The 18,923-nt window shown below is 50.1% G+C and overlaps 3 long non-coding RNA genes across 6 annotated transcripts in view; 2 read left to right on the plus strand and 1 right to left on the minus strand.

Moving 5' to 3' along the window:
- Positions 1-5,292, plus strand: part of LOC117287224 — a 5,892-nt gene extending 600 nt beyond the window's left edge. The window contains exons 2-3 of the long non-coding RNA XR_004518439.1: positions 2,539-2,676; positions 5,058-5,292. This is a non-coding gene — a long non-coding RNA (uncharacterized LOC117287224). The remainder of the gene's footprint in view (positions 1-2,538; positions 2,677-5,057) is intronic.
- Positions 5,293-5,811: 519 nt separating this feature from the next.
- On the minus strand, positions 5,812-15,483 carry LOC104855096. Of its 4 annotated transcripts, none has more exons than XR_778312.2 (7): positions 15,382-15,483; positions 14,479-14,568; positions 12,904-13,427; positions 11,936-12,106; positions 11,200-11,404; positions 10,239-10,563; positions 5,812-8,072 (listed from the first exon to the last, which is right to left on the minus strand). It is a non-coding gene; the product is annotated as an uncharacterized LOC104855096 (long non-coding RNA). The 4 variants fall into 4 exon arrangements; XR_778311.2 differs by lacking the exon at positions 5,812-8,072 and adding an exon at positions 8,827-9,925; XR_004518436.1 differs by lacking the exon at positions 5,812-8,072 and having other exon boundaries at positions 8,827-10,563.
- Positions 13,209-14,612, plus strand: LOC104855094. The gene is made up of 3 exons (XR_778310.1): positions 13,209-13,241; positions 14,052-14,222; positions 14,579-14,612. It is a non-coding gene; the product is annotated as an uncharacterized LOC104855094 (long non-coding RNA).
- Positions 15,484-18,923: the final 3,440 nt, after the last annotated feature.

Consider the following 18,923-nt stretch of genomic DNA (forward strand, 5'->3'; position numbering starts at 1 on the left):
AGGGAGACAGCAGGCTGTGTGGTGGGGGAGAGGCAGGAAGGGGCGGTATGGGGAGTGGGGGGTGAAAAGGCCACCGGAGGGTGAGTGGGAGGTGGAGAGTGTTAGGTGTGAGGGGCGTAAGTGGGTGTGAAGTGGCTAGGGGGACAGTAAAAGAGCATAAAGAAATGTGACGATCCTGCAGGTCCCTGCGCTGTGGAGGACCCAGGATGGGGGAGAGGCATGAGGGAGGGGTGGATAGGTCCAAGGGGTTTGGACAGTGTGGCTTCTGTCCCTACCCATGATCCTAGCTCCTGTAGCCCCCACCAGACCTGGCCATACTGCCAGGCTCCATTTCAAGGATGGTGGAAATTTCCATTTCAGCAAAATCCATTTGTAAAGCCCTAGAGCTTTGAGCCTCGTTCTGCTCTGCCCGCCTGGCTCTGTCTGTCTGGCTCTGGTCTGCCCAGCTCATCCCACTCTCTCTCCAGGCCTCCCTCTGCTCTCCCTCCCCGACAGACAGAGCTTGGGCTCAGGGCCTGGCCTCCACCAGACCACACTCTAACCCCAGAACAAGAGCGGGCAGCAGATCCTGCCCCTGCCAAGTATCCTGGCATCCTAGGATGCTCTCATGGGCCTCGCGGGCGTGGGGAATTCGCACTGTGTTTCCCTCAGCTAGGATACTACCAGCACACAGCCACTCCTTGTTGCCCGAGCCACCCCTCTCAGCACAGTCACCCCTCGGGTGTTGTGACATCAGAGCGGAGCAGAATGGGAAATGCTCTCCAAAGTAATCCTGTCTGGATCTTTTCAATCAACAGATGAGGGGATAGAGGCCCAGGGAGGGAAAGTATTTTCTTGCTCAGAACTACACAACGGGTTGGTGTGCAGAGCTAGAATGGCTTCATTGCCCAGAAGAGCAAAAGAGAACTTAGGTTAATCCTGGTTCTGCGGCAGAGCTGTGCTGTAGTTTGTGCTTCTGCTGCTCTGCACCTCAGTTTGTTCATCTGCCAAGTGGGGGCCGCCACTGCTCTCCCAGGCTCGTGTGGTGACAGTGAGTGACCACAGCCAGCTGCAGCCAGGTGGAGGTGGGTGCAAAAGCCACTGGACTCTGGCGGGAATGACATTAGTGGTAGACTTTGCTCCACAGCTGCCCAAGAACCGTGGAAACTGCAGCAGAGATGGCATGGCCGCGGACTGAGGCTCTGGGGGGAGAGACGAGCTGTGGTCCACTGGGAGAGAAAGTGAAGGGACAGGGCTGGGGATTTAGCTCAGTGGTGCTGCCACCTGCCTCACAAGTGCAAGGTTCTGTGTTTGATCCCTGGTACAAAAGAAAGAAAGTGAAGGGATGGCTTTGGCCATCTCACTCAGGCTTCTAGGCGAGGCCTTCTTCCTCCAGTCCAGGAATGGCTACTCTGGCCTCTGAGTGGAGGGATGGATGAGTTTCTGGGTCTCAACCCCTGCACTGGGAAGGCGTGGAGAGAGTGAGGACAGGGAAGGTTCTGTCTTCCTCAGTCCTGTGTGCGAGCACAGTACCTATCCTGGAAGGAACACCCTTCAGGTCGTAGTAGCTGGTACAGGGAAAGCACCCAAACCACCTCGCCCAGTCTGCTTAATGACCGAGTCTCATGTCCTAGACACACTGCGGTGCATGCCCTGGCACTCGCTGGAGCCAGCGTTAGCTCCAGCACACGCCCCAGCACATATTCCAGCTGCTGCCCTCCTCCCCTGGCCCCCACAGGAATCTCAGGCTCCATCTGCTTCACTTCTCTGCATTTACCCTGAACATCTGGCCTGCTCCTGAAATCTGGCTTCTGGTTCTGTCTAGAGGGAGCTTCCAAAGGGAAGAGGAGACTTCTAGTCCCATTAGTTTTGAGCTAGGACTGGGAAAGGCCCTGAATGACCTCTACCCCCAGCCTGCAACTGCCAGAAAGAATAGGCTTATCAGGACCTTGGTCCCTCCTACGCTCCCTAGCCTTGATCACCCCCTGACCTGTAGGATCAAAACTATCTCTTGCTGCCCTGTTTACACAACACACTCTCTACACAGCATCCCCGACATCTGTCCAAGGGGCGCACTGTTCTCTGTGCTGATCTGCTCATGCATTTAGCTTGTGCTCCACGGGCAAAAATTCCTGGGGCTTCCTAGCAAAGGCTGTTTGGCAGAACCGCATACTCCTGAGGACAAGCTGCTCCTCCCACTTCTTGGTGGTGGTGGAGGGTAGGGAAGACCGAAAGCCTTTGGTCTGGGGCAGCAAAAATTCTTTTGTTTCGGTGTTGGCAATCCAACCTAGCCTCGGTGCTAGGCAAGCCCTGTACTACTGAGCTACATCCTTAGCCCTGTGAAAAACTTTCAGCCCCTCATTCAGAGAAATTCAGTCTAGGAGGGCCAGGCTAGAAATGACCTTCACCCGCAACTTCCCCTTTGCCACTACCTGTGCCCCGCTTCCACCCCCGCTGTTGCCTTGGTCTCCGCTGGGAGAGGGCCTTTTCCGGCACAGGATGCTCTCCATGGTCCTGACACACGGGTCTCAGGCAGGATTGCTTTTTCTGGGCAAACAGGAGAGGCACACTGACCCAGGGAAGGAAAAGGACGACCGTGAAGGGAAGGAGTAGAGAAATACAGCAGAGACAGAGAAAAGACATCACCTACAAAGGCAGAGATCGGGAGCAATGTAAGACGGCCAGGAGGAAGGAAATGTGAGTTTTGTTTTCCTTCTAAGAATGATAACCTTTCCTCTGGGTACTCCGATCCAAGTCTGCTCCTTCACGCTGTGCAAACGCCAGCTCCTGCTTGCTCCCACCTCCCACCACCCCATAGGCGTAGCACCTTCCTTCTCTATGCCATTCCGAGTCCCTCCCGGACTTGGGATCCCTGACCCTAAAGGCTGTGCCATTGCCGTGAAAGTTGGAAGAAGAGATCCCTCTTCGCACTCCTTCAAGAGCACCTTTGGGGTACAGAAAGCCTGTTCAGTCACCTCCTGTTTCCGGTCCCCTGTGAGTCCGAAATGCCTGCCATGCTAGGGGAGAGAGCGATTAAACTGACCAACGACGCAGCTGCAGCCCCCAGGGCCAGGGCTGGAAGGAAGGTGCTAGGGAAACAGAAAGGAGTGGAAACTGCCTTCCTACTCGGTTATGGATGTTATTATTTATTTATTCATGTATTTTTTATCAAGGAGGATATGTTGGCCTAATGAGCAAGGAGTCCAGCAGGCTCTGAGGGGAGGAGATGGGGGTAATGAGGCACAGTCTGCACTCCCAGGGCCCTCTCTAGCACTGAGGCCCCAAAGCCTTTCCTGGGCACCCCTCCCTTGAGCTCCATATTGGCCTCAGTGGGTTTCTGGAGCCTGGGGTGCACTGAGCCTTCTCTCTGGGAGGACAGGTGGGGCACCCATCTCTCTGCACCCTACCATGTTCTGCAGATGCCCCGATGAAAGCTGAGGCCCCCCAGGTGGCTCCCCTACTCCTCCAGAGCCCCCAGCTAGTGCTGCGCCCCGTAACCCCCTACCCCCACAGCTACTCTCTGCTGCTCCTGTTACTACACAGCCCGCTTCCAGTGCTGGTCCCCTAGGTGGGGACAACTCCAGCCTCACTCAGGACCAGACAGCCTCAGCTTCAGTTTTCAGTGAAAAGCTAGCTTGGGACCAAGGTACCCCTGAAGACTTAGAGCCAAGCTCTCAATACAGGCTAGTCTCAGACCTCATCTAAATCATTAGGGTCTGGAAGGAGATACAGCTGCAGTTTATCTGGGAAATTAGGCTCAGACCAGAAATTGACCTCAAAACCAGCTCCTATGTTAGGGACAGTCTTAACCCTAATCTGGAAACGCGGAATAGGCGCAAACCCAACTGGCCCCTTAGCCTAGGTCCAGAGTTTGGGATAAACAGGTGGAGGTTTTGGACGCCAATATCAAAAATAGGGGAGTAGGGTGAGGTGGGTGTGACTGGTTGCTGCCTTTGGCAGAGATTACTGTGGCTTCATCTCACTAGCAGGGGCTACCTCCTGCTTGTTGTGCGGGATTTGAGGATGGGAGCTGGAGGATCCACACCTCAAGAGTCCAAGGCCACGATTGCCATTGCGCTTCCTTTGAAGCCCACCAAACACTGGACCAGAGAAAGGGATTTGTCCCACAGACATCAGCAGAGCCCTGCTGTATGCCAGGACCTGGAGACGGGAGAAGGTCCACAGTAAGCCAGTTCTGTCTAATGCGGCTGGGGGTGGAAGAGTGCGAGTATCTTAGTGGCACCAAACTATTTGGTGCGGGTTTCTGCCAAGTCCCGGGCTTCTTGGTGTTATCTTGTTGGATCATTACAGCCCTACAAGGTACACACTGTAATTGTTCCCATTTTATTTATTAAAGAACATTTCAGCATTATAGAAGCAATGTATATTTTATTTATTAAATAACATTTCAGATATTGTAGGAGCACTGAGAAAAATTTAAAAAAACAGAAAGCAAAAATATATTAAAAGAACATTATTTTCTTACTACCTTAATACCTTAATGTATATCTGGTTCTTTTTCTTATATATAAGTACCTTTTAACTAAAATGTGATCACATTGTACATAATGTTTCAGCTCTTGTTTTTTAGCCAACAACTTCTGCCTTTTCCATTTCAGTAAATGTTCATCTCTCTCTCTCTCTCTCTCTCTCTCTCTTCTGGGGATTGAATCCAGCACCTTGCACTTGCAAGGCGGGCATCAGAACCACTGAGCTAATCCCTGGCCCTCATCTCTTTTAATACAGATTAATTTTCCCATTTGATCCACCAAAAGTTCTTTTTTTTTTTTTTTCGTACCAGGAATCAAACTCAGGACCTTGCGCTTGTGAGGCAGGCAGCAGCACCACTGAGCTAAATCCCCGGCCCCCACCAAAAGTTCTTTACAGTTGGCTTTTCAGGAGCGATATAAGGATGGCACCTGATCGTTACGTGCATGAAACCACGTAGTATGGGGTCTTGCCCCAGTTTTGAGCACTGACCCATTGGAACATCCTGATCAGCTTCCTTTACAACGCGCTTCCTTCCAGCCGTCTCGTTACTTCCTCGGGCTCTTATTTATCTTGTGACTGTATCCCAGGGGTGTTTCCTGTGAACCAGAGGTTTGCTCGAAAGGCAAGACTGATTCAAGTTAAATGGCTGTGGCTGCAACACACGTGAGCTGTGATCTGCTTTGCGGTGCAGCACAAGAGGAGATGCATCGTGCCCCATTCATCCACCCTTACAAGTGCCCAGATGGAACTCAGCTCACCACAGCATTTTCTCCCCACCTTCTTTCTAGGAAATGATGGTCATGGGTTACTCTGGCACCAAATAAACGTTATTTAACACCAATCCGTAATCTTTGCTTGATTACTTTCATATTTAAGGAGAAGAAAAGGCTCAGATTGGGGCAGGCTCACACAATCAGCAAATCAAGGCTCCAACTAGAAATGAGTTTCCTTCATCTGTACCACCATGCTGAGCAGGGCACACACTGGGTGCCTGGCACACATTTAAATGCTTAAACACTTGCCGGGGAGTGGGGCTCCTCTCTCGCGGACTTGTTCTTGAAGAAAAAGTTCTTAGTGAGGCCAACCTGCCACTGGCAGTTTGGTACTTATTATGTGGCAGCCAGAACTGAGTGTTACAAGCACTGACTTCTCTAATTTTCTCAACAAAGCTGCAAGGTATGTTAGTATTACTACCCTCCTTTAGAGACAAAGAAAATGACGCTCAGTGAGGTTAAGGACTTGCCACACAGCTGGTGACCAATGGAGCCAGGATTACTTCTTCTGATCCCGAAACCAAGGCCTTTTACCATTACACTGACCGGGTCCTAGGACTGAAGAGTAAAACTAGTAAGCAAGGTAGGGCCTCCTGGCTGGTTCCAATACAGCCCTTAGCTCTAACAGCATCAATGCAGACATCAAAATGTTCCCTGGATCTCCCCTGTTAACCTCTGTCTGCCAAGTGGCTCACTTCAATCTGAAATTGCCAGAATCTGGCTTGGTTCCTCCAGCTTTTGCACTTGTTAATCTTCCCACACCCACCCTCGGGTCTTAATGTCCCCACCAGCACTCCTCACACTGGGACAACAATCTACAGTTTATGGACAACTCCATCCTCTCACAAATGTATAGCTGGAGGCCACAAGTGCCTTTTGAAGGAGTCAGAGGTTATGGGCTTGGTTTTATAGAGGTGTTGGTAAGAAAGGACATTGAGGTTTGGTAAAGAAGGTGCTGGGCCCAGACCAGCCTCACCCTTGCCCCAGGCAGTATTTTCAAGTGTGATGCAGGTCCCTGAGTGAGGCCAGCACTAATCCCAGAGATGGTGCTTGGCTGCTGTTTGGGAAATGAGGCTTGTTCCCAAGTGGTGCCTGTGGTCAGAGCTGGACTGGCCCCGGAGCAGGGTTTCAGGGTCAGCCTTGTACCCTTCAGCCATGTAAGAGGGCAGGTCTCTGAAATGTCACCGGCACTGAGGGCAGCCTGAGAAATGTCAGTAAATGCTGATTTGGGTCCCTTGGCAGAGGGTGGAGCCAGAGTTTCTCTGCAGACCCACCCTCTTCCATCTCCCTCTTCCAACCACAGAAGTAAGAGAAGCCAAAGAGCCCTCAGAGCTCTAATTGTCTGACTTTTAGCAGATTTTATCAATGAAGAGCTAGACCCACAACTCATGGAGGAAGACAGCAATTTTTTCTATGGAAACATCACGGATTAGAAATGGATCTCTACCCACCCGTCCTATTCCTCACTCCTTACTACCTCTTCCCTTCCTCCAGGTCCTGGAGCTCTAAACCTTTTGAGTCGAGGCCCTGACATCCAGAGGCCACAGAAGCAGAGACAGGGCCTGAGGATGCAGCTCAGGGCTGTGGGCCCAGCATTAGGGGCTGCAGTAAGGAGAACAACATGAGTCAGCTTCCACACCACCCAGTCGTACTGAGAGGCTCTGTCTGTTCATGTTCACCTCTGCTAGGTGCAAATGCTCCTGGCTCCCACCTCAGGCAGTCTTCTCCACCACCCTGGGGAGCCTGGCACCCAGTTTCTAGCTCCTGGCGTTCTCACAAATGCAGGGTGCAGTGGCTGTTCACAGACTTCTTTGTGCTTCATCTGTGTGAGGGGTGGCCTGCATCAGCCCTATAGCTATTATTCATGCCTGATGTGTCACAGGTGAACAATAGATAGTCAGTGAACAAAGAATCTGATGTCCTAGATTAAAAGCCGGGCTGCCCTTAACAGACTGTACTGTGCCGGTAAGCACAGGTAAGTGTGAACTTCCTCACAAACTACAAGCTTCCCGCGGACAGGGACCATGTCTTTGATTCACCTCCGCCTTCTTGGTGACTAATCCAGCACCTGGCTATTGTAGGCACCTAAAAAAAATCTTTATGTAAATGACTGTGTATGTAAATAAATGATCTAGCCAGGCAAAGATTTTTAAATCCTATTGTGATGGAGAAATAAGGTTTAGAAAAAATGGAAATCTGGAAAAGGCTTCCAGTGTATCAGTAAGTAGTCATGGTTTTAATGTAAGAAAACTGGCCTAGGAAGCTCAGAACTCCTGACTTGAGCATCGTCAGTCAAGAGGGGTGAAAGGCTGGATGGGGACATCTCAGAGCTAAGATCCGGGCAGACGAAGTCTCTGTCCAGGAGGAAGGACTTTACTAGAATTATTCTGCCTCCAGGTGGAGAAGCAGAGAAGGCTAATTGGTTTTTTCGGCTCCTGGAGCTGGGTCCATAAACCATGGCTCCACTGAAGACTTGGGTCCTTCTCTAGAGACCCAGGTGCTCGTTGACACAAACTCCCAGGTAACACAAAGAGGCTCCCAGCCTCCATATGCACGTGGCTATCCCACCTGTGCCCAGAATAGAAGGCACCGCTATCAGGTCTTTCAGTCAGCGCTCAAGGTATGCAGGGCCTCCCGGGAGGACAGGGAAGGAATGGCAGCAAAATAGGCCCAGGGAGGGGGAGAAGAGAGCGGCAAAGGCTCAACTAGCCTTCCTGCGGTGAGTTCAATCCCACTCACTGTTTGTGGGATGCCTACCTTGTGCCGGATGCCGTGCTGGGCACTGGGGACCCTAGGATGGCTCAGATGCAATAGAGAGAGGGAGAGGAGCTGCGGAGACAATAATCACAAGGCATGTGATAAGTGCTTGCAAGTGATGTACAGTGAGCTCTGGGAGCTCTGAGCAGCAGGCCACTCATTCGTCCCTTGGTGGAGAAGAAGTTTGGAAGACTTCACCAAGGAGGGTGTTCAGCTGGGTTTGCTCGCTGTGAGGTAGGAGAGAGGGAAGAGCACCTCGGGCAGAAGTGGCATGTGCAGGGGTGCAAGGATGCAGGAGGAACTGGAAAACTTCTAGGTGTTTTTAGCAGAAGGGGTGGCAGGAGAATCCCTGAGCAGGAGGGAGCCTCAGGCCAGAATCTGAAAGGCCATGAATGGTCCTACTAGAGAGTTTGGACTTGATCCAGTCGTGGGCAAAGGGGAGCTATTGAAGAATTTTAAGCAGGGGCGTGATGGGACCCAATTTATGTTTTAGAAAGCCTTCTCTGAGGGAGACAGAATGAGCTAGGACTGTGGCCAAAGGGCAGAAAGGAGGGAATGTGTCCTAGAGACATTTCTAAGGAAAAGTGGGCAGAACTTTTCCTTTAAGGCCATTCTCTTAGACTTTCTTATTTTCCGTGCAGGCTCCGAGTTCCCTGGGGAGGAGGGTTGCTTCCTCCTCTCTCTGTATCTAGTGCAGACTTCTGCATTCACAGAGCTGAACCCACAGGGGCTGACTGGCATGAACAGAGCAGCCAAGGTGGTCAGTACTGGGGAGTCACACTGAGGCTGAACTGGTGACTTCTTCTGACTCAGTTCGCAAGCCCCAGAGAAGGGTGAGGTTTAGCCCAGGACTCTGGGGAAGGCCCAAGGGGTGCTTCATCCTTCTTCCCCCTTTCTTCCTCCTCCCCCTCCTCCCCAGAGCCCAGGCTCTCTTGCTGGGAGCTCTCAGAGCCAACAGAGCTGTGGATGAAATGGTTCGGTGGCTCTAGCCCCGCTGCTGCCATGGCAACCAGGCTGCCTGCCAGAACCACAGTCAGGAGCAGGACTAGCTTTCCAGTTCCAGAACTACGATTCCCAGTATGCAAAGCACCTGTGGTGATGAGAAAAAGCTACCTCCTAGATGGGGCCAGCCAGTGCCTTCCAGCCTAGAACACACACGGAGGCATTCCCAAGGACACAGCACGCAATATGGGCACTGAGAGGAAATCAGAGGTATTTCTGGAGAAAGCCTAGGAATCCCTCCCTATGGCTGTGGCCCAGTGGCAGAAGGCCAGCAGCTGCAGGCAGGCGCAAAGAACAGGGATGAGTGCTGGTCCTGGTTTTACTGCCAGCCTGTGATGTGGCTCGAAAATATTCTCTCCAAAACTCTCTGTGACTCTAGACCTCTACCACAAATGGGCCAAGCCTGTGTGGCTGCTGTACACCACTAATTAGCCTTTTTGCCTTCCCTTGGGCCCTTCCCCTCCTTCACATGGAAGCCTGAGTGACCTTTTTAAAAATGCACTTCTGGTTATATCCCTGTTGCAGTTGCCCACCCCTCTGCTTACATAAAGTCTTCAGTGTTTAAATCCTTTGCTCTGAGATGAAGAAATAAACTCTTTACTTCAACTGATGAGCCCCTGCATGATCTGACCTCAATCCACTTACAGCCTCCCCACTCATCCCACACATTTCAGTCCTTTCAGGCTTTTATTCTTTATTGAAGCCATTCTCCCTCCTGCCGCAGGGCCTTTGCACATGCTACTCCCTCTATCCAGAATATTTCTTCATTATTGCTCTATTCAACCTTCTCCAACTCAGAGAAATATCATCTTCTGAGGCATCCTCTCCTGATCTCTTGTATTAGCTTTTTGTCTCACCCACAACTTACAGGAGGCAAAGTTAATTTTGGTTCACAGCTTCAGAGGTATTTCATAATTGGCTGGCTTCAGCATTGAAATGTGATGGCAGAAATGGCATGCAAGAGGAAAGTTTCTCACCTCAGTGCAACCAGGAAACAGAGTGAAAAGGGAAAAGCCTGAGGAGAGATTTCCTTCAAAGGCCCATCCCCAATGACCTATGTCCCCCAGCAACCTCCTAACAGCCCATTTGGTGATGGGCTCCTCAATGGACTCACCCACCTGATGAGGCCAGGGCCTTCATTATCCAATGTCCTCTCTAGGCCCTGCCTCTGAGTAGGGCCACATCGGGATCAAGAGTCTTTGGGAGAGACTTCATATTTCAACTAGGGCCCCTTACCTCATCACATGACCTTCTTCTGCGCTCTCTGTTGGTACTATGCATCTCTCCTTTACATGAATTGATATGATACACCTCCCCGCAGATCCCAGCTGCCCCTGGGTGAGGCGAGGGAGGAAGCCTTTTTTCCTGCTGCTGCAAGCTTGGGGCCGAACAGAGTGCATGCCGGAGAGCCATGTGGTAAAACAGACGAATCTGTCTAAGCTGTTGTCCTCCCACCTGCGTGCTCACCAGGTGCCAGGCACCACGGTAGCGACAGGAATGCGGCAGTGGATGAGACACACAGGTGTGTCTCGGAGTTCACAGTCCAGTAGCGAAGACAGACCTGAGATGTACAATGACAAGAGCGCTCAGTGTTGCAAATGGTAGATCGAGAGCCAGCAGGTCTGGAAAGGTCGACCAAGGAGAGCAGTAGGAGCTACCAGAGAAAAGGGACGGAGGAAGCAGGAAGGCATTGCGAATAAGGGATCAGCACGCGTGAGGACACTTCTGAGACAGACAGAGCATGGGTTATTTGAGCATGAAGGCCAGGGCTCCTGACCTGTTAGGAAAGTGGGAGAGGGTAGTAGCTGTGGTTTTATGGGGAAGAAGTGAGATGGGATGAGCTTTTTCTTCAACTGGCTGGACCTTGACTGTGATGCTCTTTCCTCTTATTTTCAGGCCATACTGAGGCCCAGCATGAAGAAGCTCAGGCTCTTCACTGCTGGGCACCCTGTCCTTTACCCCTGAGTACCTGCTGCTCTATGTTACGTATCCTGTGGGGGTCCTGCATGTGACAGAGCTGTGAAGTTTGAGAGGTGCATGTTTGGTGGGGTGAGGATGACATGCCGGGGTAGCAGCCAATCCATCTCGAAGCGTAGATTGCTGACAAGTCTAGGGGAGGCCCCTAAAAGAGGGGCAGTGGTGGCCTGGGGCCCAGGGGTGGGTGCACAGCTTGCCTGGGAAGTGAGGCATGGCTTACCAGCTGCAGACACTTCAATGGGTGGAGGGAGCGGAGGCCCCTGGGCACAGGGCAGGGAGGGCTTCCTTCCTCCTCACATCTGGTGTTGTCTTTCTCTTCTTCAAAGGTCCTGGGTAGGGTGAGGGAACTGTCCCCAGAAGGTTAGCCATACTTTTGAACTTTGCCCACAAGTAGCCTGGAGCAGGTGTGCAGAATGACATGGCACCTGGATAGAAAAAAATGGATTTTAGATTCTTTATGTCATTGCAAGTATTCCAAGCACTACCCCTCCAAAACACACACACACACACACACACACACACACACACACACACACACACACACACACACACCACACACCCGCTCTGCTTATCTAAGCACTACCCCTCCAAAACACACACACACACACACACACACACACACACACACACACACACACTCACACACTGTACACCCCAGATCCTTGGTTCTACTGAGATGTTCCCGTGGTCGGGCCCCAGCTCACCTGTTTCTCAGAAGTGTTTCTCCAAGTGTGGTCTTCAGACCCACTGCACCAGAATCCCAGGAATGCTTATGAAAATACAGCCTCCCAGAGGACTCTGGTGCAAGTGCTTCACACTTGCTTTGTTCTGCAGGATGCCTAATTCTGTCCAGAGAACGGCAGACGCATTCCCTCTCCAGAAATGTCTCCTCAAATCCCAGCAGTGACGATGACCTTAGGCATTCATCCCAGTGCCCGACAGCCCCCACCACTCACCTGCAGATTTCTGCCAGGAGCAAAAGTCAGCACAGCCCCCTGAAACTTCCTTCCAAATCCCTGCCTTTTCACACACTCTGTCAGCATTTACCAAGAAGCTACTGAGTGATTGGTGCTGGGGTCTCGAGAGGAACAGGGCAGCTATGACCTCTGCTCAAAGGGTCTTATAATCTGGGGGTCAAGACAAATATAACAGAAGCAAAAAATAAACAAGCAAGATAATAGTAGTAAGTGCTATGAAGAAGACAAGTTATTCAATAAAAAATGCCCAGAAGACCTGTTTGATACGGGGGATCAGGAAAGGAGACCACCTTGGTGCCTGTGATTCCAAGGAAGGTTCTAGAGATGAAAGAAAAAAACCCTTCCTCCACTGTTTTTGTCTCTTTTTTTCTTATAGATGGTTCAGCTTGTGTCTTTGTTTCTGTTTCAACTCCCTCTTTGTCTCATTTCTACTCTCCGCTGCTGCTTCCCTTCCTCCCCCTCCCACCCTACCTCCCTCTCTTCTGCTCCCTCCAGAAAAACTGTAGAAACCAGACCCTTCTGTCTCTCAGGCGAGCCAGCAGTAATTGAGCCGTGGGTGCGCTCAGCAGCTAGACCCGAGAGTAGGGCTGCAGGAGAGGAGCCATGAGGTCAGAGGGGACCTTGAGGAAGGGGACAGGGAAGGGTCTGGGGAGCTTGAGGGTACTCTGAAGGGCTGGAGGTGCCTGCCGAGTCAGGTAATCTAATCAGGGGGTGAGTCACAAAGATCACTCACTCTCGTGCACGGTACCAGCCTAGGAAATCACATTAATTTGAAGAGGGTGTAAAATCCATGGAGAATTCCCCTCTCTTCACCACACACATGAAGATAAACTGTCTTCAGCTTCCAATATGATCTTACAACAGCTTGTCAGTGACAAAACAGCCTCAAATCCTCCCCATTTATCAAACGGCCAATCCTGTTAGCAGCTTAAAAGAGACATAATTACCTGCGGCCTTTTGTGTGATTCTTTACACCAATGCCGCTTCCTTCCTGGCAGCATTCCAGAACGTGAGCTCAGAATTCATCCCTGGTGACTGGGGAGATCTTCTGAGATCTTAAAGTTGGAGGCAGGGGTGAAGGGTTGAGGTGGGAAGAGCTACACAAGCCTTGGGACGCGATGGGCGTTAGCACCGTGGACAGGGCCAGGGCCGCAGAAAGCTGGGCGTGGCCTTGTGCAGTAGAGCAGGACAGGAGGACCAAGTTCATTCACCAGGGCTGACACCTGCGGACTGCCCAGGGGTCCCAGCAGGGTTCTGGAGGGCTAGATTCCAGCTGCTCAAACAGGTAACGGTGGAGGCCTTGTTCTGTGGTGCATCCATGCCAACAGCAGGAGGGTCAGACGACCGACAAGGCTTGGCCCATAGAGGGGCAGTTTCAGTAGAGTTTGCCACTCTAAGACAGAGCTAGGATTCTCTTGACTCCAGAATGGCTGATACGTTTTGAGTTTTTGTGACTTCAGAATCTGGCATGCTGCAACCAAGAACAATAATGTTTCTAGCTAACATTTCCTTAATGCTTGCTACGGGCCAAACCCATGTTTATATCAATTAAGATTGTGTGTCCTATGATCTTCATTAATATAAGCTTCATGTGGACCTGTTCTATTTTCCTGTTTCACAGATAAGAACCAGAAGGTGACTCAGGCTAAGTCACATGTTCAGGGTCACTCTGTTGATTCAAACTTGTAAGTTACTCTCTGGTCTGCCCTCAAGGCAGGCTCTGGCCATAATAATAGATCAGTTCTGTGTCTTTGAGCTGATCCTTTTCCCCCTTTACACTTCTTGCTACTCTTCAGGGAGCCCAGTTGAGGCAGATCTCTGTTCTCATTGCTTTGAGAGAGGGCAGGAGAACCACATGGCATGACCTTTCTGTTCATGAGGAATAGGACTCCCTGGAAGCCAACTTGTTTCTGGCAAGAGCTGCCCTACAAACCCGTGTCTGTATTTGCTCCACCCTCTCCCTCCCTCTCTGGTGCTGGTCTCTGCTGCAGCTCACCCCATATCTTCCTTGAGGTCACTTTTCCTGTCTCCTCCCACTCCCCACTGCCAAGCCCCCACTTGCTCCCGGCCTTTCTTACACATTTCCATTTTCTAGGATGCCCAAGAGAATCCTCTCCTGGGAGGAATCCATCAGAGTCCATTTGGAAACCAGATAAAGGGGCAGACAGTGAGATGGACAGCAAGAGACAGACAAGAGACAGGCTGAAAATGAATTTCGAAGTGCTGTTGAGTTCATGATTGTGGTCAAATCTTGCTGAGAGACAAGGTATTAGGGATTTCTCACAGAATTTCTAGGGCTCATTTTACCTGGCTCCCTCTGTCTACCAGCCCTCTCCCCTTACCCTCTTCTTTCCTGGTTAGCCTTGAAGATTAGAATCCTTCCTCCTACCCCACCCAGCCTCAGGGCATTCATCACTTGGGTTAGTGATTTATCAAAGGTTCCAACAGTCCCTGTTTGGCAAAAATCAATCTGTGAAGAATGGGACCGGCCCAAAGCACCCCCCATTCTTCCTGGCCCCTACCATCAATCTGCCCCAAAAGAGCTCCACAGTTTCAAACTCAGCACTGCCCCCAACCTCAGCATGGGCTTGGGCGGGTCTCTGGATCCTTTCCTGCTTTTAGGAAGAAGGGAAAACAAGAAGAGAGATGAGGAAGACAGAAAGAGAGAGAGTGGTAAGTTAGTGCCTTCTCTTAGCTGTTTATTTTGTTGTTTTAAAGTGAGAAAGTCCCAGCTCTATTAAATGCAATCAATACTTGGCCCAAGAGAAGCTTCCCTTCTCTGAGACATTTGAAATCTGGTCAAATCATTTTGCCCTGATACAAAGTAATTTATCAATTTCAAACTCTTCTAATCAGTGGAGGCTGTGGAGTCCCCATTCCTGCCTGCCATCTCCTGCTGCACCACACACACACACACACACACACCGCTGTGCACAAACTCCTCTCTTCTCCCTGCAACCCTCCCTCCTCTCCTCCCGCCTCCCAGGGACTGCAAAATGTCTTCCCCTCAGTTCAGCCTCCAAGCCAGGTGCCATCCCAGTATCTCCAGCCCAGCCTGTCTGCTCCTAATCCTGCAGGTTTATAGCACTCATCCCTGGAGAGCTGGAGATGGGCCCTAGTCCAGCCACAGCGTTGTTGAGTGCACTCTTCACCTGCCGGCTAAAAGCTGGAGTGGGAGAGACTTGTTTGTAGACAGAGCCCAGAACTGGGGCCAAGAGGCTAGAAGGGTCTCAGGGTCACCAAATTTGTCCCTTTGGACTTTAGCGCAAATATCCAAGGGGCAAGAGAGACCAGCAGTTCTAGAGTGCGTTTTGTTGGCTGAACCTGGGGATGACGTCACAACACTCCCCTGTCTCTGAAGCTGCTATTTCTGCCCTCGAGGACAGGCTGAGTCTAAAGGGAGATTGCGACAGCAGCAAAATCACCTTGCAGCTCACACCCCTGCTCCCAGGGGAAGTGCCTTGAGTCTTTGCTGCTGTATTAGATTGGATTCTCAGCAGGTCTTTTGTGGCTGCCATCTGTGGTGGCCAGATAGGCCACTGACCTTTTAAGAGAGGACACCTACTGAATGGCTGATTCAGATGCTGTCCTCACAATGGACTCCGCACATTCGGCCCTCAGAGGTGACTGAGGAAAGTGACTCAAGCCAGAAGCCTGGTCCACAAGAGAATTTAGGAGTAGAGACAGCATATGAGCATTCACAGACCTATATCTAAAACAGCAGTCCAGGGGCCTTACCTTGGCCTTCAAAGCTTCTCCCTCAGGCCTAACCTAAAACCTCCAGTAGACCTTTCAAGCCTAGTATTTGGATGGCATGCTGGGAACACTTGTGCAATTAATGAATGGGTAAAAATCTCTATGTAGTTCTGCCCCCTATTTTGTGCCTTCTGTCCTCAAATGTGTCATAGCTACTCTGGGACTAGGACCAAGAACTTTGAATAGCTTTGGAGCCCTCGTATCTCCTTGCCCAAGGCTCTGCACACAGTAATATTGAACTATAGTGAACATGGTGCCCTACAGTGTATGAGGTGTTTTAATACTCACTGTCTAATTTAATTCTACAGCAATGCTTGTGGTTAAGTACAACACTATTTTGTTTTTGTCATTGTAGTTTTTGGGTTTTTTTGTTTTTTTGGTATTAGGGCTTGAACTTGGGTCCTTGAATTTGCGGGGCAGGCACCAGAACCACTAAGCTAAATCCCTGGCCCTACAATCCTATTTTATACCAAGAGAACCCAAGGTTCACAGAGGTGAAGTCACTTGCCCCAAATCACACACAAAGTAAATAATAAACCTAGGATCTCATCCAAGTTCTCTAAATCCAGATCCCAAATCTTTCTGCATCATTCATTTATTATATAAATACTAAGCATCTTTATGCAAGTGTTTTTTTGTTTTTTGAGACAGGGTCTCACTATGTACTTGAGACTGACCTGGAACTCACTATGTAGCTCAGGCTGGTCTTGAACTCACAGTGATCCTCCTGCCTCTACCTCCCGAGTGCTGGGATTACAGGCATGCAAAACCACGCCCAGCTTTATGCAACTGTTAAACTTTCTTCATGGCAATCTAAAGCTAGATGCCATGGGGCTGACAATGTAGCTCAGCTGTAGAGCCCTTGGCTAGCAAGGGCAAGGCCCTGTGTTCAAACCCTAGGACCACATACATACTTACATACATACACACAACTAGATGATATTATACCTTTTCTATAGATTGGGAAATAGATATGAAATGATTTGCCCAGGATAGCGCAGTGGATAAGAAATGGAAATAGATTAAACCTAGATATTTTTTTATCTCAAATTCAGTCTTTCCCATTAAACCACACAAAAATTTTTGTTGGAACATTCAGAAAGAGGCTGGCATAAGCCAAGGGTAGGTAAAAAGGGCCAATAACCAGGACCATAACAAGCCTTTATTATGGGAAGATCTGCTGGCTGTCTCCAAACAAAGGAGGGAAAAGCAACATGGCAGAACAGGGAGTTTCTTCCATAGAAGTGTGGTGTGGTTAGCCTGAGCTGGGGTGCAATTGAGTGAGGCGATATTAAGGGACTGGAGGAGCCTGTGACATCACTAAGAGGGGCTTGTGACATCTCTAGTTGCTAGGAGGTAGCAAAAGTATCAGGTGACCTTTCATGGCAGGAAGAGGGGCATGTTGGGAAGAAGAAGACTGTCCTTTGGTGGGAGAAGCCATATTTTAATGTGGCGTTATGGGAAGGAGGCCGCTATTCCTTGTGGCAACCATTTTAAGGCACAGAGCATTATGGGAAGGAGGAAGCTGCTGTTTTATGTAGCAGCCATAATTTTATTATCACTCCCTTCTTGAAGAAGAAGCAAAACTTTGGAAAGTCCAATGTTTGGTGACTGCACTAGGATTTGAAGCCTGCATTTCTGACTCCAGAATCTGATCTCTAGGCATGCTGACCATAATAATAATACCCAGCCTTTATACATGCATATGTGCCTGACCCATACTATCCCCCACAAGCCCTCTGCACCTAATAACAAACTTCTCCCACTTCCTCAGTGCTCTTCACATGAAGGGCTGTAGTAGGCCCCTTACACGATCTCCCACAATCCTATGTGAACCTCACATGACACTATGATACAGGTGTCATCTTCCATATTTAGAAGATTTGGAAACCAATGCTCAAAGAAATTCAGTCATTTGTCCCTGAGCAGAGTATATAAAAGAGACACCAGAATACAGGTGTGATCTCCTTGATCCTGTAAACCACCTCAGGACAGCTGTTCCCTATCATGAATGCAGGTGGGGATAATGAATATCATTTCCTAGGGACTTTGGGAAGTCTCTTGCAGTTGCAAGCAGTCCCCAGGGCTCAGTAAAAGGACACATAAATCTGGGGTTAAATTCTACTAGGAGACAAGTGGGAACCAGGAGTCGCTGAGGAAGTGACAGAGAGCAGCTGACTTCTGAGAACTACAGTGCACATTACTGGCTTGGATCCTCCAACCCCATGACTCCAAAGCTAAGGACTTCCCAAGCCTCCTCTGGGAGGTGACTTCCCTCCCCTCAAAGAAGGACTGCAGCACCACTTGGTTCCAGCCTTGCCAAGATTGCTTCCCACATTGATGGATGAATGTGGTTCTGCAAATTGGAAAAATAACTAATGTGCAACTCCAAGACCCTGCTGCTTCTGGTGGAGATTGGTGGGGGTGCTCTTCTGGGTCAACCCAAGAACTGGGAAGAATCAATCCCACGTATAACAACCCAAAGCAGGTGCAGGGAGAGGCTCCCAGCCTGGTGGGGGTGGATTTACATTTCCTACAGGGTATTCTCTGTGTCACCTCTCATCACCATAATATTTACATCAAATGCAAAAGGCCTCCTTGGAATAGAACCCTGAGGTTGTAAATGCCAAATCCAAGAATGTCAGCAAATGCAAAAGATTAGGTTCTTTGAGCAGCAGTCTCCCCCTCCTTTAGGCAATGCCTGCTGCAGCCCTGGGGGCAGGAGGAATGGGCTCCCTGAGCGCCGCCCCAAATCAAGGAAGGCTGGGAATGCTAAGGGAGCCCAGGCACATCCATCTCAGCCTCTTCCCTTTACCTGATTTCTTGCAGTCTGAGGAAATGTGCAGAGAGGTGGGGCAGACCACCTCATGAACAGACAGTTGAACAGGTGCACTTTCTCCTACAAACCCCAGAGCCTCCGTGATTAGACTGCAGTGTGATTTGCAGTCAGTGGCTGAGTTCTTTACACAACATGTCCCCCACTTCCTCCACTGCCCAGGTATACTTCCTCAGTGCCCCCATGCATCAAACATTTATTGAGCACTTATTAAGCACCAGGCCTTAGGTGTACAATGGTGAGCAAGAGAGATAAGGCCTCTACCCTGAAGAAGCTTATTTTCTAGTGGGCAAGACTGCCGATGATTAAGTTAACAAATAAATAACTTCAAAAGCCCTTCAGGGCTTTGAAAAACTTAAGGTGAAAGACTAGAAA

The sequence above is a fragment of the Fukomys damarensis genome, unplaced genomic scaffold (assembly GCF_012274545.1).
Source record: "Fukomys damarensis isolate Sample0158 unplaced genomic scaffold, DMR_v1.0_HiC HiC_scaffold_3, whole genome shotgun sequence".
Lineage (NCBI taxonomy): Eukaryota > Metazoa > Chordata > Mammalia > Rodentia > Bathyergidae > Fukomys > Fukomys damarensis.